Raw genomic sequence first — 20,487 nt, 5'->3', positions numbered from 1 at the left:
TGCTTGATTCTCCTTCTTTAACTCCTTGAGCTTGATCAATAAATCAACTAGTTTAATCATCTTGCTAAACATTCATAATTTAACTACACATGCATATGTATGCTTGTATATTAAACAACCGTCCTCACTAATTACCCATTTAGTCGATTATACACATAATTAAAGGTAACATCACGAGCGGCATACTTATGTATATATATATATATATATATATATATATATGCATCACGATTAGATTTAACACCATCTTTATACTCAATTATATGGCCGAATGTATGTATATATATACAATGTCAACTATAACATCTTTTAAACAACTAATTTCATCTCATGAACATTTAATAAAATTTTCCTAATCTAGCATATATTTTCACATCTATTTGTAACATCATGTAAATTCACATACAACTACAATGAACCAAGCTCTTCATCCAATCATGCTCTCATGTTCGGTCATCCATATCTATACTAGCCATAACAAAATAATTTCTAAGTTTTAACACAAGCACAACACTTTAGTACCATGGCGAACACTTCATGCCTCATCACCTGACATCAAAACACCAACCGCATCATTCCTATCACCGAGACTATGGTTCGCACCTTAGCTTCCCACATTCTTCTCATAACCCCTCATAGTTCATTCGCCACCCATCATTCAACCAATAAAATTTCCTAGCAAACCCCTATGGCCAAGCACACACACACACACACTTACATCTCAACTCACAATACCCAAAAAAATCACATACTATCTAAACTATCTTAAACAATCAAAGAGTTCCCCCTTTTCCATAGCCTAATGTTCCATTCCCCAACATTATTCAACATTTTGCATGGCTAAACAAGAACCATGATCGTTCACTCACAACAAGTAAACATCTTACAAGTTAACACAATGTACTAACCTCCTTAAGGCTTCAAGTGACCGAAATTCTCCCCTCCTTCCTTCCTTCTAGCCGGCCAAGTTCAACAAAGAGAGAACTCTCTTTTCCTCCCCTTTCTCTCCCTCACTCACGGCAATGGCCAAGGTAAGGATGAACATTCCCCCTTTTTCTTTTCTTATTTTATTCCCCTTCTCTTTTTAATTCCTTTCTTTATTTTAGCTTGTCTCCCATTATCCAATTTCTCATTATAAAATCTAAGGCAAACAAATACATTGCCCATCCTCAATCTATCTTGGCCGGCCACCATAAGGAAATTTGGCAATTTGACAAGCAAATCCAAGCATTTTCTAATATGTATCAATAGGCCACTTTAACATTAGCCTAGCACATTTCTCAATTTCCTCACATAAGTCCTTTCTAATAAATTTCACCTACAAATGACGAAATTAAGGCACTAAATTTTCACATATGTATATTCATGCACAATAAACATAGAAAATAATAATTAATTAATTTTGTGTCTCGGTTTTGTGGTCCCGAAACCACATCTCGACTAGGGTCAATTTTGGGATGTCACAGTGCTTAACCTCCTCCACTATATTTGCCTTCTCCACCAACTCCGACAAAACTCGCTCCCTTTGTGGAGCTATCAACACCCTGAGGCTATCTGTAAGTCCATCCTCAAACCTAACGTAATGCTCATAGTCCATTGCCACCATTACTCTTGCATACTTACAAGGCGTAGAAACTCTGCCTCATACTTTGCCATCATTTTGTTTCCTTGGGTGAAGTTCAGGAACTCTTTCCTTCTGGCATCCATATAGCTTGCACCCACATACCTCCCTTGGAATGTAGCTTTGAAAAACTCCCAAGTGACCCACTCTGGTTGGGTGCCCTCTTTCACATTCAATCACCACTAGTAGGCTTCTTCCTAAGTAGTGACACTGCCCCTTTTAGCTTTTATTCCAGTGAGTAGTCCAAGTCCTCCATTATCCTTTTAGTGGCCTCCAACCAATATTCTGCCACATTAGGAGCCACGCCAGCCATGCCCTTAAAGATCTCAGCCCCGTTCGATCGAAGTCACTGCAAAATGGACCCCTGATTTCCAACGCCATTATTGGGCCCAATGACCCTTTCCTAAATTCTCAACATTGCCTGCGACAATGCATCTTCTCTCACGGCCCAATCATAGGTCCATTCCCAGCCACAGGTGAGGCCGAAGCCTCTTCTACTCCAACATTAGGCATATGGCCCGATGTTGACGATTCAACCCTAATGCTTCCGCGGCTTCGGCCATGACCCTTGCACCTCTTCTAGCACTCATCGTTGATTCACGTATTATTTTGATTAAAATTTTATGAAATTTTGGTTAGTTAAGTAATTACACTGATGTTTTATGAAAATATCTAAAGAGAAGATCGTTTTCGAAAATCCTCTATAGTTTCCAGATCCTACGGGCTTTACTTTCGTTCTAACAATCATCTAAAGTAGCCCTCTAACTATCTATTGTATAACAATTTAGATAAACATAATAAAGTACTTACTTGGTTCGACGTCGGAGGCTCGGTGTGCCACTCAGCAAGACTTCCCCTTTCTCCACATTTAAAAAAAACACAAAAAGAAATGAAGTAATAAAGCCCACCTCACATCCCGTGTTTTGCAACCTGGGCTCTGATACCACTAAATGTAGCACCCCAAACCTGGCCCAAAAGTTATGGCCAAACTCGATGTGCCACATTGAAGTGTTTTAGTGAAAACCGTGTTTTCATTGAAAATCCTTCTTAAAATAAAAGAACATCTAAAAAATAAACACCTTTCAATCACTTGTTTCAAACATAAGATTTGATAAAAACATGTCACTTAAAAATTTAGTTGCGGAAACATAGAAAACATACTATAATTTAAGAAAATAGTAATAATTCGAGTAATAATAACATAATGAAAACCTTATTATAATCTGATTTGAACGCACCTAAAAAGAAATAGAAACTTAAATGCTTAAAAAAAACCAAGTCTGAATTATCTTGCTAGCCGCCACCCAAAATCCCTCCAATTATTGAACCTTCTACTGAGCATCACCTGAAAAAAAAAAGAGGGGGTGAGTTTTCGCAAACTCAGTGTGTGTAACCCTCGATGAAAAACAAACATTCAAAGAAAATCATCAAACATGCAATGCAATCCCATCCAAATTATCCATCCGCTACACACCAGCTCCGTCCCCCGTCACACAAAGTGGGGATATAAATATCGACCCACCCAGCCTACAAACCAATGGTATCCCTGTTCGAACTACCTTCATTTACATATTGGGCTTTAAAAGCCGTTGGTAGATCCACGACTATCAAGCAACCATGCGATCCTCATATAATTTCTCCGTTACATAGTTCCCACCCCATATGCAACCTAAGCAGAACATCATATGTATGCATGTCGCATCCATAAAACTTACATTCAACAACTAAGGGCATTTTGGTCATTTTTTCCCTTATGGGCATTTCAGTAATTTTCCCTTAATTATGATTTTCACTTACCTTGACCCGTTAACAAGTCCTGCGAGCTAAGATGAACGAATATTATGCACCAGGTAGGATTCCAAAGAAGAGGAGGTGGGTTATTAAGACAACTTAAGTACCAAGCTCTCCCTAGACCCAGTGCTAGACATGCATATACCTGTTGCCACACCTTAACCCCTTTGAATTGTCCATGGTCGCAATATATTAATTAAGACTTATGTAGTTATCATATACTAAGCCCAAAACCCCGTACAATGCCCAAACAAATTCACATGCCTGTATCTGGCCCATTAAGCCCAATCATATTCATATGGCCCATTAGGCCCCAATCACTTGAATATGGCCCATTAGGCCCAAGTCACATTTATATGGCCCGTTAGGTCACATGTTCTAGATATATGAAAGAATATAAGCTCGTCATTGAACAAAATAGTACTTAATAATCACATGGCATTGGCCAACAACTTAAATATATTAGGATGAACATACATACAGATACATAATGAAACCTATATGCACAATACACCCCAAACCTAAGGGGTGCATTGTCCTCAATGAATGAATAGATATACACAAACTATCTATATATAGACAATGTCATGACAAAATATATGCAATGCAATATGTATGAAAGAAAAATAAAAGTTTCATTGTTTGAACTGTATTGTAGATACTTCATTTTGTGTGATGGATTTATTTACGAGCAACAACCTTGTACCTCTGCTTCGTCTTCATTGGGGTAATTCAACCCCATCCTTTTTGGCCTTCGTGAGCTTATCAATCAATTGATCAATGTCACGGTCTTAGGCAGTTACAGTTCAATAGAAGGAGGTGGAACAACCACAGTGTTGTCTACTGGTGGTGCAGCTGAGAAATTTTCTTCCTCTTCATCCTCTTGGCCAGTCTCAATGTTGGCAAACTATACTTTCTCTGGTTCTTCCTCCGATGTTTTGGGCGCATTCTATTTTATTGGTAGGATTCATCTCAATGTGCTCTACGTCACCGACCCTTTCCCCTTCTGCAGTTTATTAAATAATGGAAATGAAACAAATAAGAGAAAGTTAAATCAACAAAATGAAATAAAAATAAAAAGAATTTTCAAGATGTTAAAGTTAAACATCTCAAAGATCAATGGATTGTTTGTCTAACTCTACAGGAGCACCCCAGTAATGTAACACCCCAAACCCAGCCTAAAAGTTAAGCCCAAATCTGACGCGTCACATTGAAGTGTTTTTCGAAAACCATGTTTTCATTGAAAACCCTTCTTATTTGAAAACTTGAGTAAAATTCCAGTTACGTTAGTTTATTTTATAAAATGGTACATTGAAAAGTTATTAATTCTATTCCCAAAATTTCTTTTAAGTTGCGAAAGCTAATTTTAAAAGTAACTAATTTACGAAAACGTGATGTCCAAAACTAAGTTGCGAAATAGTTCCAAAAATGTTGCTGAAACGTAGTTTTGTTTTAAAAAAGTTATAAATCGAAGTAAATAAAACCCAAATTTGAAATCCAGAAACTTTTAGAGGCCTTATTAGAAAATTTGAAAACCCAAAACAAAATCTAAAACATAAATAAAGTCCAAAGGCAATTGTGTGGCCATCTCCGAGTCTCTCGCAGCACCAATCCATATAGTACTGGGGATTACCTGCACAATTAATAAACGAGGTGGGTTTGTGAAAACTCAGTGTGTAATCCCCTTACTGGAGTAACAGTCAGTATACTGAAACAAAAACAGAAATAGTCTGGGCCAGAGCTATTTAATAGTAACAGTATAGTCCAGTTCAGAGCATACGTGGGCTGAAGCCCACTACAATATCATTTGGGCACAGCCCATAACAGAATCCATTGGGCCTAGCCCAAACCAATAACAGAACAAGTAGGCCTAAGCCCAATACAGTGATAGATATCATAAATAGATATGCAACAGTATGAGGGTGCATCCCACCCCGATCCAGCCAACACACTACCCGTACCAACCTTACACCTACGTGGGGATAAAATCGACCCACCCAGCCAGCACACCAAGGTTAGCACCAGTTGCGGCACTAACCGAAATCGCAGTAAAGTTGCTAGTATATACGCGACTCTAAGCTTTCACTAGCGGTATTATAATTGGCACAAGGCCATCTGTAACTGTATTATGTTTGGAACATATCCATCGGCGATGGTAATATAATTGGCACATAGCCTTGGGTAAATATGATCGACACAGAGTCATCAATACGTATGTTAGGCACATAGCCACGGGCAAATACATTTGGCACAAAGCCATAATCGAGATGGCACTGAGCCATTTTTAGGTTGGTACATAGCTATAGTTAGATTACGCGGCTTTAAGCCATCTATTGGTCCATAGTCGTCTTGTGCGACCCGTGTGACCTTAACAGATCAATATTGGATCCACAATCGTCTCGTGCGACCCGTACGACCTTATCAGAACAGTACTTCCTCTATATCAATGTCCAACCCCATGCAATATGTCATGTATGTCATGTTTAATCATTACACATGTATACAGAATGGCCATGCTCAGTAACAGTCATTTAAACATATATTAAAAGCGTATCAGTTTTACAACCACATTCAAGTCAGTTAAAACACATCCATACAATCATAGTCAAATCAGACAAATTCATAGTCTAAGCCGGTCATTTACCCACAAGGGCAAAATAGTCATTTTACCCTACAGGGGTATTTCGGTAATTTTAAACTATAAGGGTATTTTGGTTATTTTACAAACTGAGAGTATTTTAGTAATTTTACAATCTAGGGGTATTTCGGTAATTTTACAAACCTGGGTTATTTCGATAATTTTACAAATCGGGGTGTTAATGACCAAACAGAAGGTCCACCGTCTCCCCGAGTGACTTAAGTAACCTAAACAAACATAACAGTGCAAGTGGGCCTAAGGCCTATTACTCTGCCCAAGTGGGCAAAGACGCTTGTGTGGCCAATTTAGCCCAAATTTAGATACGGCTATGTGTACACCATAGCCCGATTCATTAATAGTCACTTACCGCAAATTTATCTGTGTGGGCCAACGAGCCCCTTAGGCCCACACAACTCATTTTGGCCCATCGAGGCCAAAACAACCTAGGTCATGTGCGCGACATGACAAGTGTATCTACTTCCCGCTTAACAGCGAAATTTACCCACGCGGGCCCATTGGGCCCATACGACCTATTTAACCCAAAACTATTCACGACAATACAAACGATATAGCTCAGTCCAAAACTTACCACATAACATACATTTTTTTCGTGTGGGCCCATACGGCCCAGTTCGGCCCAACGTGGCCCAAAACTGCCTATGCCATGTACGCGACATGACAAGCCCAACCATATTCCACATAGCTATTGATTTGACACAAGCGGCCTCACGAGCCCATTGGGCCTATTCGGCCTATTTCATGCCCAAGTGGCCCCCTTCGGCCTAAGCCCACAAATTCGCTCATGGTGGCCCTCTTAGTCGTACACTCACGTTCTGTGAGCTCGGTTAACCACACGCACAATCGCACGCTCCTGTGGCATCATAAGCCATATTTTCGGCTTTTTAGCATTTTGCCGATCTACAGTCATAGGTTTCGGTGTACAGTTACACACCTTGCTAACGAAAAGGCACAGAAACCCTCGAGCATAAAACCTTGATTGAACGAGCGTGGTCTAGCCCACTAAAACTGTTGACAAAATCGGATAGTTGCCTCTTGATAAATATCTGTGTTCAAATAGACCTATTAACCATTACCATATGCACAAGTAACTTAAACCAAGTGTAAAGCAACTTACCAAAACGTGGTAGTACAAAAGGCTGAAAGAGGTATTCGACCTACAATGGCACACCCAAAAGTATACCATTAAATCAAGGTACTAGATGGGACAATCATTCCCCTATCAAAATCGGAGAGAAGAAATTGCCAAAAGAAGGAAATAACAACCGATATAGAGAGAGATGGTAAAGGTATTGCATGGCTACATTAAAAAACACTTACCCAGTCAAAACAACCACGAAGGGGGTATGAAGAATTCTGCTAGTATCACAGAATTAAGAGCAGAGGATAGGGGGTATTCAGCCAGTGTTGAAAGATAGAAAAGAGAATCGGCAATAGAAGAGAGAAAGAAAGATAGCCCAAAAATCGAAAGAAACATAGAAGGAGAGAAGCCAAGAATCAGCCAAGAGAAGAAGAGGGAAAAGTAGAAAAAGAAGTCAAGGAATGTTTTCCAAAGCTGAACCCAAAAGCACTAAGGTAATCGGCCTAAGCACAAAATGATAAGAGGAGAAAGGAAAAACGTAACAAACCAGAATCGAAAAGGTACTCGAACAAAACAATTGCAGTTATTCACCTTCGGAAAACAAAGAATAGAAAGAACCTCAATGAAAAAAGGTAAAAATCAAAAATGAGGAGAAAAAGGCTTGAAACGTTAGAAAAAAGAAAACTGAGAGACACCCAAATGGGCCTTAACGAACATGGCTCTTAGAAGAAATGCCCAAAATCGATTTCCCCCAGTGCCTAAAGACCAAATTCGCACAATACTCTCCTCCCCTTTCAAATTTCCTATTTTTCCTCCACAAATAACTCCATAATCCACTTCCTAATTTCCTTTTCAACCCTTTCCTTAATTTACTCCTCCAACAACCCATTCAAATTCCTCAAGACCCATTCAAACTTAGAGTCCCCACCTAACTCAAATACCAGCCGTCTCATGTAGCAAAATAAATACTTCTTTTATATTGTGACAACACTCAAACCATAGACCTCAAGGTTAATCTACATGCCACCTTGCCACCACTCCACAGGCTCTTTTGTGATAAAAATCGTCCATAATTAATTATAAGACCTATGTGCTAGTGTCCAGATTCACTTAAGAAGAAAAACTAAAATTTTTCTAGAGCCTAGATTTGAACCCGGGACTTCTCCAACACTCCTCAGGACATTTAGCCACTGAAGCAGACATTTATTTGTGTCGTTTCTTGTACATCTAACTACTTACGTCAAGCCTTCTCACTGTTCCCTTGCTCAAGGCCCATTCCTTCTAGGCCCAAATTTGGGTCGTTACAACTCTACCCCCTTAAAGAAATTTCATCCTTGAAATTTCCAACTATCAGAATAGTCATACAACCTAGCCTACCACACTACGCTCTCGCTGCGCACTCTAATCCTAACAATACAACCACACACCTAACCATCTATCCATCGGAGCGGATAAATAAGATATGTATACCATTTCCAGAACATACACAAAAAAATACAAACTCTAGCTTTATTTGTAACAATACAGTCTAATATATAAGAAATCACAGTATTTCTATCTACTACTTTTTTTAATGAAAACAACATTAGTTTCAGAAACTTACAGATTAAACGCCGGAGACTCGGCGTGCCACACTTTTTAGAAGAAATAACTCAAACATATCACATATGTGGAAACAAATTTTGAAATTCAAATTTTGAAAATCTCTACCACAGTCGATTTTTGCAACCTGGCTCAGATACCACTAATAGTAACACCCCAAACCCGGCCTAGAAGTTTAGCCGAATCGACGTGTCACATTGAAGTGTTTTTTGAAAACCATGTTTTCATTGAAAACCATTCTTATTTGAAAGCTAAAGTAAAATCCCAGTTACGTTAGTTTATTTTATAAAGTGGTACATTGAAAAGTTATTAATTCTATTCCTAAAATTTCTTAAGTTACAGAAGCTAATTTTAAAAAAACTAATTTATGAAAATGTGATGTCAAAAACTAAGTTACAAAATCGTTCGAAAATGTTGCGGAAACATAGTTTTGTTTAAAAATAGTTATAAATCGATGTAAATAAAACCCAAAGTTAAAATCTAGAAACTTTTAGAGGCCTTATTACAAAATTTGAAAACCCAAAGCAAAAACTAAAACATAAATAAAGTCCAAGGGCAGTCGTGTGGCCATCTTCGAGTCCCTCGTAGCATCGATCCTCCTAGTGCGGGGATTACCTGCACAGTAATAATCGGGGTGAGTTTGTGAAAACTCAGTGTGTAATCCCCTTACTAGAGTAATAGTCAGTATACCAAAAGCGAAGCAGAAGCTTGATGCAGGCGAGCCCTTTAAAATGTGATGCAGTCCGATTCGAGCATCGTGGGCGAAGCCCACTACAATATCATTTGGGTCACAGCCTATAACAGAATCTATTGGGCCTAGCCCAAACCAATAACAGAACAAGTGGGCCTAAGCCCAATATAGTGACAATTCTCATAAATAGATATGCAATAGTATGAGGATGCATCCCACCCTGATCCAGCCAACACACCACCCGTACCAACCCTACACTTACGTGGGATAAAATCGACCCACCCAGCTAGCTCACCAATGTTAGCATCGGTTGTGGCACTAACTGAAATCGCAGCAAAGCTTCCAGTATATATGCGGCTCTAAGCCTTCAGTAGCGGTATTATGTTTGGCACATAGCCATCAGCGATGGTAATATAATCGGCACACAGCCTTGAGTAAATATGATCGACACAGAGTTATCAATACATATGTTAGACACATAGGCACGGGTAAATACGTTTGGCACAAAGCCATATTCGAGATGGCACAGAGCCATTTTTAGGTTGGCACAGAGCCATAATCAGATTACGCGGCTTTAAGTCGTCCATTGGTCCACAGTCATCTTGTGTGACCCGTGCAACTTTAACAGATCAATACTGGATCCAGAGTCGTCTCGTGTGACCGTGTGACCCTATCAGAATAGTACTTCCTCCATATCAATGTCCCAACCCCATGCAATATGTCATGTATGTCATGCTCAATCATCACACGTGTATGCAAAATGGCCATGCTCAGCAACAGTCATTTAAACATATATTAAAAGTGTATCAGTTTTACAACCACAGTCAAGTTGGTTAAAACATAGTCATACAATCACAGTCAAATCAGAAAAATTCATAGTCTAAGCCAGTCATTTACCCACAAGGGCAAAACAGTCATTTTACCCTACAAGGGTATTTCGGTAATTTTACAAAATAGGGGTATTTCGATAATTTTACAAATTAGGGTCTTAACGACCCAACAAAAGGTTCACCGTCACCCCGAGTGATTTAAGTAACCTAAACAGACATAATAGTGCAAGTGGGCCTAAGGCCCATTACTCGGCCCAAGTGGGCCCACACGCTCGTGTGGCCCATCTAGCCCAAATTTAGATACGGCTATGTGTAAACCATAGTCTGGTTCATTAATATTCACTTACAGTAGATTTATCTGTGTGGGCCTACGAGCCCATTGGGCCCACACTGCTCGTTTCGGCCCATCGAGGCCTAAAACAACTAAGGTCATGTGCGCGACATGACTAGTCTATCTACTTCCCTCTTAACAGCGAAATTTACCCACGTAGGCCCACAGGCCAATTGGGCCCATATAGCCTATTTAACTCAAAACTATTCACGGCAATACGAACGACGAAGCCCAGTCTAAAACTTACCACATAATATACATTTTATCCATGTGGCCCACAAGCCCATTGGGCCCATATGGCCCAGTCTGGCCCAACGTGGCCCAGAATGGCCTATGCCATGTACGTAGCATGACAAGCCCAACCATATTCCACCTAGCAGTTGATTTGACACAAGCGGGCTCGGCCCATTACGGCCTAAGCCCACAAATTCGCTCATGGTGGCCCTCCTCGTCGTACGCCCACGTTTCGTGAGCTTGGTTCACCATACGCGAGATCAAACGCTCGTGTGGCATCATACGTCATATTTTCGGATTTTTAGCATTTTGCCGATCTACGGTCATAGGTTTCAGTGTACAGTTACACACCTTGCTAACAAAAAGGCATAGAAACCCTTGAGGACAAAACCTTGATTGAATGAGCGTGGTCTAGTCCACTAAAACTGTTCACGAAATCGAATAATAGCCCCTTGATAAATATTTGTGTTCAAACGGACCTATTAACCATTACCTTGAGTTTAATGGTTCATGGGAGCAGTATACGCCTTTGATTGAATTAAACACAACAATAGCTTTCAATCAAGTATTAAGATGGCGCCTACGAGGCTTTATCACGATCGTAAATAAATGCGTACCCATTATTCTGGTGAACTTAGTGAAGGTAAATTCTTGAGGTTGATTTGGTTAAGGATCTTAGAGCAAAAGTTCGAGTAATTCAATTGAAAGTTTGAAGGTGCCGGATGGCCAAAGTGCGTATCTTGATTTGAAAAGGAAAGACATTGAATATCGGGTTGGAGACAAGGTATTTCTCAAAGTCTCACCACGGAAGAAGATGCTTAGATTTGGCCGTAAGGGAAAATTGAGTCAAGAGTTCATCGGTCCGTATGAAATGGCCGAGCGAGTTGGACCCGATGGCGTCCGATTAATTTTACCCCGAGCTTGAAAGGATCCTAGCGTTTTCCATGTCTCGATGCTTGACGATATAGATCAGGCAATCATACGTAACCACTCCATCGAGATTGAGATTGACCTAATTTGAGTTATGAAGAAGAACCGATTCGCATATTGATGCGTGAAGTAAAGGTTGTGAAATAAGAAAATCCCATTAGTGAAGGTGTTGTGGCATAAACACAGATCGAAGAAGCCACTTGGGAACTTGAGGACTCTATGAAAGAGCGATGCAGGACCTATTCCTTGGTAAGATTTTTAGGGCGAAAATTTCTTAAGTGGGGAGAGTTGTGACACCATAATGTGACCCTAGTCGGGAAGTGGTTTGGGACCACAAAACCGAGTTATAAAAATAATTATTTGTTATATCCTATGCTTATTATGTGTGTACATGCATATGTGAAAGTTTCATTCTCTAATTTTACCAATTGTGTGAGAAATTATTAAATAGGGATCAATATGAGACATGGTGAAATATGATAGGCTAATGTTAAAGTGGCCTATTAATGCATGTAAGAAAAAGGGGACTTGCATGTCAATTTCCCCCCCAATTAGTAGTGGCGGCCATGCTATGGGTGGAAAACATGTCTCCAACATGTTATGTTAATAGTGTATGTAGAAACTATTAAAAAAAAAAGCTAGCATTAAAGAAATGGAAAAATGATGAACAAAGAAATGGTCTCATGCATACCCCCCCCTTTGTTACTTAGTGAGTTGAAAAAAAAAAAAAAAGTGTTCATCCTTGGTTCATGCTTGGCGAATTGAAGGAGAAAGGAAGAAGGTTTGGTCACCCTTGAGCTTGAATTAAGGTAAGTGAGTTCATGTTGGTTCTTGAAAGGTTAGCATACTTTAAGCTAGCTACTAAGTTTCCTACTTAGCCATGTCAAAACCTTGATGATGAATGTCTTGAGGAAAGAAATTGGTCTTTCTAAAAAAAAAAAAAAGAAAAAAGATTGATGTTTAATCACTTAAGGATTCGGCATTGTTTAGGATGACTTAGTTAATATGTGATTTTGGGTATTTTGAGTTTGAAATGTAAGTATATGTGTGTGCTTGGTCATAGAGTTTGCTAGAAAATTTTGTTGGTTGAGTGATGAATGGCCAAATGAGCTGTGAATGTTATGAAAAGAATGTAGGAAGCCCAAAGTGTGAATTTTAGTCTCGGTGATAGGAAGGATTAGGTTGGTGTTTTGATGTTGTGGATGAGACATGAAGTCTTGACCATGGTGTTAAAAATGTGGTACTTGTGTTAGACTTAGAATCAATTTGCTATATGGTTAGTATAGCTATGGATGATTAGAATATGAGAGCATGATTAGATGAAGAGTTTGGTTAATTGATATGTGGTAAATGTTAAGTGTTAAATGAAGTGGAAATGATAGATTGATGTTGCACATTCGGCTATAGTTAGGCAAATCGATGATTTTATCTTGATTTAGATAATTGGCTATAAGTCGAATAGCTTAAGATCATAAGGTAGAAAGATATAAATTTGCCATGTGTCTCCTATGCTATGAAATCATTAGTATTTTGATATTAATATTTGGCAAGATGGTTAAACTAGTTAATTTATTGATTTAGCTCAAGGAGTTAGAGGAAGCGAATCAAGCAAAAGCAAAGGGAAAAGCGTCGAGTAGCAGAGTTGGAACCGTTTTACCTAACACAAGGTAAGTCATTAAGCACATATGTTTGATATTGCTTAAATGATTGTAAAATCTATGCAATTGTATTTAATGGGATGCTATATATATATATATGAATGAAATTGTATGTGTATGGAGTGATGACAATTGTTGAATGTAAAAGAAATAGTGAAATGTGTAGAAAGTTTGCTTTCGGCACTAAGTGTCTTGAACAATCGTGTGTGCGGTGTGAGATTGGCACTAAGTGTGCATGCTGGAAATATATGGCACTAAGTGTGCATGCTGGAAATATCTGACCTTTGGGTGTGCGAGCTCGAAGGTATGGCACTATGTGTGCGGGCTTAAATTGCATGGCACTAAGTGTGCGAAATCGAGTAATAAGCAACTGTGTATGCGTACTCTATATATATATATATATATATCTCCGTCGAACAATTATATGGAGGTGTGTCTCCATCGAGTTGAGTATGGACAGCGGATCGGGTAAGTACCTCGAGCTCATGGCCGAATAGAGAATCGTTCATGCTTGGGGTTGAATTTGGTAAGCCTTAAATCTATGTGATGATTGAAATTGTATGGTTGTGGTGGAAAATGAGTTAATGTGTAAAAATGCTTGATTATCTTGTTGTGTAGAATATGAAATGTGGATGTATGAGATTGGACCAAAAGGTCAGGAGTTATAGTATAGATTTGATATGAATGAGTACCTAACCTCGTTTATTGTTCATGTTGTAGTAACTTTATCGATGGATTGATGAATGCTTATGACTTCTTGAGTTATAAACTCACTCGGTGTTTTCTTGTCACCCATTTTAGGTCTCTTGGACTCGTATTGTTTGCGTGGTCGGAACCGTCGTTGAAGTCATCACACCGGCTGAAATATTTTGGTATTGTCTTCGTTGTTGAAGAACATTTGGCATGTATAGGCTATTATATTTTGTTGAGCTGTGGGTTGTAAACTTTAAGCCATGTGAAAATGGCCTATGTGGTCGTCGAGTGGGATGCTAGAACCTATAGCCACGAGTCTTAGAAACTTTAATTTTGATAAGGTGGCCATAATTTGTGTCATGTATGATGGATGATTAAGGCCAAGGAAAGATTCATGAAATTGGCATAGTCTCTGCAGTAACTGTTGCGGACAGCAGCAGTGAGTGAATGAAAAATCACTAAAAATAGTAGAAGTAGAATTAAATAGTGAATAAATTATGCAATTGAACCTTGATGAATCTAGTTTAATATGGATGGAACAGAAACGACCATATGAGCAGTATACTGAGAGATATTAAAGTTCTCGTGAGACAGGGCCAGAACGGTTTCTGGGTCCCCTGTCGTGACTTTGAAAATTACTATAAATTATTCAGAAAGAATTAGAAGTCATGCCTTATATGTGAAGATTCCATTTTGAGTCTAGTTTCATTAGAAACAAGCGGTACCAATATTAAAGCCCTGTACAGAGAGATATTCAAGTTTTAACGGCGCAAAGGTCAGTGTAGTCGACTCCTGTAACATTGGTGACTTTAACTAATAAACTGTACCAATTGGCCCGACCAAAAATTCTAAAAATAAATCCATGGATAGATATATGAGTCTAAATTCAGGGAAAATTTACGGAATCAGTTTCCAAGTTTTGAAACTCGAGATATGATTTTTAAAGGCGACAGTGATGCAGTTAGCTAGCCTGCCTAGAACACAATCAGTTTTACAAAGAGAAATAACGGAGTAAGCCGGTAACACCACGTGTTCAAATCCGGTGGCAGTCACGGGTTTGGGGTATTACGGGCACCCCTAGATTAGTAGCAAGGGCCTGCTCTAACAAGCCCATTAACTTTGGCCTTAGCCTAAGCCTCATCCAACATCGAAGTTTGACCTCCATTTTATTTCTACCCTTTCTTTTCCCAATTTAAGTGCTCGGTGTAGCTTGCGCTTACGCCAAACCCGAGATAAATCACGAATTTGAACACGTGGTTATTAAGGGCTCCCTTCCCTTATTTCTCTCTTTGTAATATTGATTCTTATTTCGAGGCGGGCTAGCTAAGCTGCGTCCTTCTATACTTAAAAATCATATCTAGAGTTTCAAAACTAGGAGGCTGATTCATAAATTTTCAGTGAATTAGACTCATATGTCTATCCATGGATTTATTCTAGAAATTTGGTCAACCAAGTGGTACAATAAGTTAATGAGACAGCTTACACATAAGAGTCGACTACATAAGCCACCATCATATTACAACAAATCATAGATTCTGCTTCAATAGTAAACTTCTAATGAAAGAAATAACAAAATAAAGGTTCAATATTCGTCAGCCGTTTCATGGCATACAGTCAAGCTCATTTGAGCTCAAAATGCTCCAATGCTTTCGATTACCAATTGTAGCATAAGAGCATATAGTGAATCCATACTTAGTGCTATATATTTTCAGCTACGCACTTAGTGCTATATAATTTCAGCTTTCGCACACTTAGTCTTGTATATTTTCGATTCGCACATAGTGCTATATATTTTCAGATTCGCACACATAGTGCTGTACAATTTTAAACACTGCACACTTAGTGCTAATCTTGTCACAAGTGTCCATTTATACACTTTTACTTAGCAAGAGACCAATACCTTATGCATATTCTTTGCCTTTATACATTCAACCATGGCATCATTCCATACACATACATTTTCATTTACACATCAACTCATTTAAACACAATTGCGTATATATTATGGTCATTTACATCAACACCAAATATATGCTTAATGTCTTACTTTGTGTTGGGTAAAATAATTTCAAATCGGCTACTCGATGACCTTCGCCTTTCCTTGCTTGATTCTCCTTCTTTAACTCCTTGAGCTTGATCAATAAATCAACTAGTTTAATCATCTTGCTAAACATTCATAATTTAACTACACATGCATATGTATGCTTGTATATTAAACAACAATCCTCACTAATTACCCATTTAGTCGATTATACACATAATTAAAGGTAACATCACGAGCGGCATACTTATGTATATATATATATATATATATATATATATATGCATCACGATTAGATTTAACACCATCTTTATACTCAATTATATGGCGAATGTATGTATATATATACAATGTCAACTATAACATCTTTTAAACAACTAATTTCATCTCATGAACATTTAATAAAATTTTCCTAATCTAGCATATATTTTCACATCTATTTGTAACATCATGTAAATTCACATACAACTACAATGAACCAAGCTCTTCATCCAATCATGCTCTCATGTTAGGTCATCCATATCTATACTAGCCATAACAAAATAATTTCTAAGTTTTAACACAAGCACAACACTTTAGTACCATGGTAGAACACTTCATGCCTCATCACCACGACATCAAAACACCAACGCATCATTCCTATCACGAGACTATGGTTCGCACCTTAGCTTCCCACATTCTTCTCATAACCCCTCATAGTTCATTCGATACCCATCATTCAACCAATAAAATTTCCTAGCAAACCCTATGGCCACACACACACACACTTACATCTCAACTCACAATACCCAAAAAAAATCACATACTATCTAAACTATCTTAAACAATCAAAGAGTTCCCCCTTTTTCCATAGCCTAATGTTCCATTCCCCCAACATTATTCAACATTTTTGCATGGCTAAACAAGAACCATGATCGTTCACTCACAACAAGTAAACATCTTACAAGTTAACACAATGTACTAACCTCCTTAAGGCTTCAAGTGGCCGAAATTCTCCCCTCCTTCCTTCCTAGGCCAAGTTCAACAAAGAGAACTCTCTTTTCCTCCCTTTCTCTCCCTCACTCGGCAATGGCCAAGGTAAGGATGAACATTCCCCTTTTCTTTTCTTATTTTATTCCCTTCTCTTTTAATTCCTTTCTTTATTTTAGCTTGTCTCCCATTATCCAATTTCTCATTATAAAATCTAAGGCAAACAAATACATTGCCCATCCTCAATCTATCTTGGCGGCCACCATAAGGAAATTTGGCAATTTGACAAGCAAATCCAAGCATTTTCTAATATGTATCAATAGGCCACTTTAACATTAGCCTAGCACATTTCTCAATTTCCTCACATAAGTCCTTTCTAATAAATTTCACCTACAAATAGCGAAATTAAGGCACTAAATTTTCACATATGTATATTCATGCACAATAAACATAGAAAATAATAATTAATTAATTTTGTGTCTCGGTTTTGTGGTCCGAAACCACATCTCGACTAGGGTCAATTTTGGGATGTCACGATTGTAACCTCCTCCACTATATTTGCCTTCTCCACCAACTCAGACAAAACTTCGCTCCTTTGTGGAGCTATCAACTTCCTGAGGCTATCTGTAAGTCCATCCTCAAACCTAACGTAATGCTCATAGTCCATTGCCACCATTACTCTTGCATACTTACAAAGGCGTAGAAACTACGCCTCATACTTTGCCATCATTTTGTTTCCTTGGGTGAAGTTAGGGAACTCTTTCCTTCAGCATCCATATAGCTTGCACCCACATACCTCCCTTGGAATGTAGCTTTGAAAAACTCCCAAGTGACCCACTCGGTTGGGTGCCCTCTTTCACATTCAATCACCACTAGTAGGCTTCTTCCTAAGTAGTGACCTTTGCCCTTTAGCTTTTATTCGGTTGAGTAGTCCAAGTCCTCCATTATCCTTTTAGTGGCCTCCAACCAATATTACGCCACATTAGGAGCCACGCCGACCATGCCCTTAAAGATCTCGGCCCGATTCGATCGAAGTCAACTGCAAAATGGACCCACGATTTCCGCGCCATTATTGGGCCCAATGACCTTTCCTAAATTCTCAACATTACTGCGACAATGCATCTTCTCTCATGACCCAATCATAGGTCCATTCCGACCACGGGTGGTAGAAGCCTCTTCTACTCCAACATTAGGCATATGGCCCGATGTTGACGATTCAACCCTAATGCTTCCGCGGCTTCGGCCATGACCACTTGCACCTCTTCTAGCATTCATCGTCGATTCACGTATTATTTTGATTAAAATTTTATGAAATTTTGGTTAGTTAAGTAATTACACTGATGTTTTATGAAAATATCTAAAGAGAATATCGTTTTCGAAAATCCTCTATAGTTTCCAGATCCTACGGGCTTTAGTTTCGTTCTAACAATCATCTAAAGTAGCCCTCTAACTATCTATTGTATAACAATTTAGATAAACATAATAAAGTACTTACTTGGTTCGTCGGAGGCTCGGTGTGCCACTTTCGACAAGACTTCCCTTTCTCCACATTTAAAAAAACACAAAAAGAAATGAAGTAATAAAGCCCACCTCACATCCGTGTTTTGCAACACAGGCTCGATACCACTAAATGTAGCACCCCAAACTGGCCCAAAGTTATGGCCAAACTCGATGTGCCACATTGAAGTGTTTTAGTGAAAACCAGTGTTTTCATTGAAAATCCTTCTTAAAATAAAGAACATCTAAAAAATAAACACCTTTCAATCACTTGTTTCAAACATAAGATTTGATAAAAACATGTCACTTAAAAATTTAGTTCGGAAACATAGAAAACATACTATAATTTAAGAAAATAGTAATAATTAGAGTAATAATAACATAATGAAAACCTTATTATAATCTGATTTGAGCAGCACCTAAAAAGAAATAGAAACTTAAATGCTTAAAAAAACCAAGTCGAATTATCTTGCTAATGCAAGCAATACCCAAAATCCCTCAATTATTGAACCTTCTCTGAGCATCACAAAAAAAAAAAGAGGGGTGAGTTTTTACAAACTTCGGTGTGTGTAACCCTCGATGAAAAACAAACATTCAAAGAAAATCATCAAACATGCAATGCAATCCCATCAAATTATCCATCCGCTACACACCACTCAGTCCCCGTCACACAAAGTGGGGATATAAATATCGACCCACCCAGCCTACAAACCAATGGTATCCCTGTTCCAGAACTACCTTCATTTACATATTGGGCTTTAAAAGCCGTTGGTAGATCCACGACTATCAAGCAACCATGCGATCCTCATATAATTTCTCCGTTACATAGTTCCCACCCATATGCAACCTAAGCAGAACATCATATGTATGCATGTCGCATCCATAAAACTTACATTCAACAACTAAGGGCATTTTGGTCATTTTTTCCCTTATGGGCATTTGGTAATTTTCCTTAATTATGATTTTCACTTACCTTGACCCGTTAACAAGTCCTGCGAGCTAAGATGAGCGAATATTATGCACGGTAGGATTCCAAGAAGAGGAGGTGGGTTATTAAGACAACTTAAGTACCAAGCTCTCCTAGACCCGATGCTGAACATGCATATACATTGCCACACCTTAACCCCTTTGAATTGTCCATGGTGCAATATATTAATTAAGACTTATGTAGTTATCATATACTAAGCCCAAAACCCGTACAATGCCCAAACAAATTCACATGCACTGTCGGCCCATTAAGCCCAATCATATTCATATGGCCCATTAGGCCCCAATCATGAATATGGCCCATTAGGCCCAAGTCACATTTATATGGCCGTTAGGTCACATGTTCTAGATATATGAAAGAATATAAGCTCGTCATTGAACAAAATAGTACTTAATAATCACATGGCATTGGCCAACAACTTAAATATATTAGGATGAACATACATACAGGATACATAATGAAACCTATATGCACAATACACCCCCAAACCTAAAGGGTGCATTGTCCTCAATGAATGAATAGATATACACAAACTATCTATATATAGACAATGTCATGACAAAATATATGCAATGCAATATGTATGAAAGAAAAATAAAAGTTTCATTGTTTGAGCTGTATTGTAGATACTTCATTTTGTGTGATGGATTTATTCTGAGCAACAACCTTGTACCTCTGCTTCGTCTTCATTGGGGTAATTCAACCCCATCCTTTTTGCCTTCGTGAGCTTATCAATCAATTGATCAATGTCACGGTCTTAGCGATTCTGATTCAATAGAAGGAGGTGGAACAACCACGGTGTTGTCTCTTGGTGGTGCGGTGAGAAATTTTCTTCCTCTTCATCCTCTTGGCGGTCTCAATGTTGGCAAACTAT

The sequence above is a fragment of the Gossypium arboreum genome, chromosome 10, assembly GCF_025698485.1.
Source record: "Gossypium arboreum isolate Shixiya-1 chromosome 10, ASM2569848v2, whole genome shotgun sequence".
NCBI lineage: Eukaryota > Viridiplantae > Streptophyta > Magnoliopsida > Malvales > Malvaceae > Gossypium > Gossypium arboreum.
The sequence above is the reverse complement of the archived record's forward strand: the minus strand, read 5'-3'. Positions refer to the sequence as shown.